Source organism: Littorina saxatilis, linkage group LG6, assembly GCF_037325665.1.
Source record: "Littorina saxatilis isolate snail1 linkage group LG6, US_GU_Lsax_2.0, whole genome shotgun sequence".
NCBI classification, from domain to species: Eukaryota; Metazoa; Mollusca; class Gastropoda; order Littorinimorpha; family Littorinidae; genus Littorina; species Littorina saxatilis.
In genome coordinates this window covers 51,089,687-51,093,940 of record NC_090250.1, presented here as the reverse complement: position 1 = coordinate 51,093,940, position 4,254 = coordinate 51,089,687, and positions in this window count along the sequence as shown.

Sequence of the window (4,254 nt, the reverse complement as noted above, 5' to 3'; positions counted from 1 at the left end):
GCAGGATGATCTGCTGCTGGCTGCTCTCTGCGAGACAAAGAAACAATTATCTCATTAACAAAAGGCAAAGCAAAAATAAAGTAATGAAAACGGGGGGGGGGGGGGGTGTAAGAAGAAAGGAAGGGTAGAAAGCGTTCTAGACAGGAGGCAACAGGAAGTGAAAGTGTTGTGGGACCAGCCTTCTTAGAGGATGAGAAACATTGATATAAACAAGCGACTTTCATCCTTAAAAAAAAAATAATTGTCGTCGAAAGTTCATACCAGCTCCAACCCCCACCCCTCCAAAAACAACAACCGAGTATGACCCCTAGGCACAAGTTGAAGTTGCAGCTGAAGAACGTAGCAGTAGAAGACGACATTTCACGTGATTTTTATCTTATGAGAAAAATATGATAAAGATTAGGCCGGAATTTGTCATCCAAGGGACGATTCTTTCTGTAAGGATATATCGTCGACCCTCTTGTAAATCAGCCAACCTTAGATCCATCCAGGCTTTCCTGTGCCAAAAGAGCACCTTTACACTTGGACACATACTAACATTCCAAACATCCACATTTTAAAATCCAAGCTCGTTTTTCCATAACTATAACACGATCTTATGTGTTCTTTGTGTGTATGTCTAGCCAGTGTTGCCCCCCCACACACACACTCACACACACACACACTCACACATATACACACACACACATATAGTGTTTTAAGTCTATCTGTCCCAAGATAGGCCAATTGTTCCTAAGAGGACTAAAAACTAACTAGTCAGTCAGTCGTTCATACTCTTTGTTGAAGTTTGCGAAAATAAAATGCAACAAATTGTGAAAACGTTTGGACATTTTCGTAACCACTGCATAAGCTTACCTCTTCTTTCATCCATTTTCAAAATGTAGGCATGAGTGTACGAATCATCAAACACTGGAGAGGATTTCAAAGAAAATAGCCGTCAAGCACATTGAGTCTAACCCATGTTCACGCCAAAACGCAAAGGTCTTGACACAGTCACATGATAAGTAAGTATCCACATTCACAATCGAATGAACCTTTCTGCAATCCATTTTCATTTGACAATCTTCGAAAGTCGAGAGCTTTCTCAGAACCAGCGCAGCATCCCATCACCAACTCACTGATGTTAAACGCTTCTGCCGAGTCCAGTCAAAACTGCGAAGGACAGCATAATATTCAAAGCCGGGCACTGTCAAGTTACACCCATTGTCCTACGTACAGCACGTGCATATAGAACGAGGAAAGGGTAAAGGGTTTTCCTCGTGCACTGTGTGAACGGCAGACAATCCTATTTGCTGCAATCATGTTTGCTCGGGCACACTGCAACATAAAGTAGGTTTTGTGCCAGTAATACCCTTTGTGGTGCAATGCGGCGCTACCGGATTCCTTGCAGTATAAACGCCTGCAATGTTTCACGTTGATATTTTCTCGTTCGAGTTTCTCTTCCTCCGCAGTTTTGAACATTTTAGATTTCAGTGCCAAGTGCTGATTTACATGTTTGTGGATAGCTTATCGATGTGCTTCCCTTCTAATACTCTTCCCCCAAAAATATATTCAAACACTAGGCCAAGCAAACATTGTTCAAATCAGGTCGCCAGTCTGATTGGTTGGGGCAATTGTTACTTTATATACTTTACTTGCGATTGTTCCCAACTCCTTCGTCAGCTGAAATAAGTTCTCGTTGACATAAATCTTGCACGTAATTAACGTAATTAATAGCCTTTACTCTTCCTTATTCTCAGCGTAATAACTTGCTCACAGCTGCACATTTTACAAGAGATTTTGGCACGAAATATAAACCAGAAAAGAGAATACATAATTACCATCATCAGTTGTAACAAGATATGGATTGATTGGTCTTCAGAAATGCCAGAGCTTGGGAACACAGGTCTGAAGGATTGTCTGCATGCAGGAATATTCCTTCAGCAAAAGCATAATGTACGTCAGACAAGAGTCTTTGTAAATATCAGAATGTGGAATAATGGTCTAGAAAAAATATCGCAATGTGGGAATAGTAAAGGGTATGGGGATGTAAATTTACTGGTGTGGATATATCAGGAAACAGGTTTGCAGAAATGACAGGATGTAGATACATTGTTCTGCAAAACGGCAGCAATGTCGCAATATTGGGCTGTGTGAAAGACTAGTCATCAGAATAGTGGATTGTGGAAACACTGATCAACCCAGCCATCGTGATACGGAAATACAGGGTCGCAGAATGTGAGGATGAAAATAGAAATACCAAGGCGTAAGAACAAGATTTAGAAATATCAGTATGTTTGAAAATAACACCGCAAAATGGTCGGATGTTGAGGCAGTAGACTGCAGAATTAAAAGTTGGCAATATTCGACTCTAGAGATATATGGGGGAAGTAACACTGTACCGCAGTAATATCAGGATGTGGGGGACATGGATGGGCTGAATACAATCAGAATGTGGGAAAATCAGGAAAAGAAATTTAACCACGACTGAACCCCCAGTGTGTACAACTTTAGGTTACATCCAAGAAATTTACGATTTTCAACAGCTGAACATTTCCAAGAAAACTCAGTTTCTTAGTTTCATCCACTGCAGTTCAAGATAGTTTGAGGGCTAGTTGTGATGACGCGCTTGGAAAATAAAAATAAAAACTTCTCAACAGTGAATACTATCCGTTCAATTCTTCAGAGATTATAGTGATGCACAGTTCGCATCTGCGAAGAAAAGACAGATAGCAGCGAAGGACAAGAGAAATGGAAATTTGATATTACAACTGTGGCTGGAGTCCAGATGTGCATGAAATGAGACGCACACGCCCCGAGGCGAAGGGTCAATAGGAAGACCACGTTACAAGACATGAAAACGGCCAAAGACATCGACTGAAGTGGAACAACAACAACGACAGAGGTCAAACACAGCAAATATTAAAGCTGTCGTAAGTAATGGCTTTCCAAATTATACTAAATTATACAGAAAAAAACGCTGAAGACACACACAAAATGAAGTTCTCAAGGGTTAGAAAACATTGCTGCAAAAAATGAAGACTACACAGAAGGTTGACTGAAGGGGGAAAACCAATTACAGACTACAGACACAACAAAACTGAGCTTGATTTGAACATTGCCCTTTGAAATTGAAAAAGTAGACAAGCAAAAAGACAGAAGATAAATACAAAGGGAAAACCTTAAGGGATTGAACACAATGCTGCAAGGAATGCAGACGGCCAAGAGGTCAACTGAACGGGAGAAAAAAACTTTACTGAGGACAAACACAACAAACTGTATTTTAATTCATGCCTTTCGTAATGACACCAAATAGAAGACAAATATAGAAAGAAGGGCTTCGAGGTCGATTTAAATACAATGCTGCAAAAAATTAGGACTACCCATTAGAAAACTTCAATGGAAAAAACAGCAACTTTTAAGGACAAACACAGCAAGGATGGGCTTGTTCAGAACAGTATTAAGACATTTATTTTACACAATAGACAGACAAAAAATCTAACCACACTACAAAAAAGAACGTCTTTAAAGGTCAATATGAGAACCACGCCGCAGGAAAAAAAGACGGTAAAAGAGGTCGGAGCATGGGTTAAAGGACAAACACAGGGAAGGAAGGGGTGTGTATAACAGTCTTCAATTGTGCCTCGTCTAATACCAACACACACACACACACACACACACACACACACACACACACACACACACACACACACACACACACACACACATAAACACACGCGCGAGCACACACACACACACACACACACACACACACACACACACACGTGCACAAACACACACACACACACACACAGGGGCGGATCAGTTGCTTTGTAAGGGGGGGGGGGGGGCACTTTGAATCGAAAGTGAATGTGATGGGCGCGAAGCGCCCGAATTTGCTAGGGGGGTCCGGGGGCATGCCCCCCCGGAAAAAAATTTGCCCAAAGAAGCAAAATGGTGCCATCTGGTGCCATTTGAACTTAGAAATGGTCATAAAATCAGCATAGAAAAATCTTTTTTTTTTCTTCTTCTTTTTTTTTCTTTTTTTTTCGGGGGGGGGGGCACGTGCCCCCTGTGCCCCCCCCTCGTCCGCCCCTGCACACACATACACACAGATACACAACACACACATGCACACACACACACACACATACACATACACACACACACACATACACACACACACACACATACACACACATACACACACACACACACCCCGACTGGGGGGGGGAGAGCAAAAGGGGCTTTTTTGCACAAAGAAAATGTTTTCTT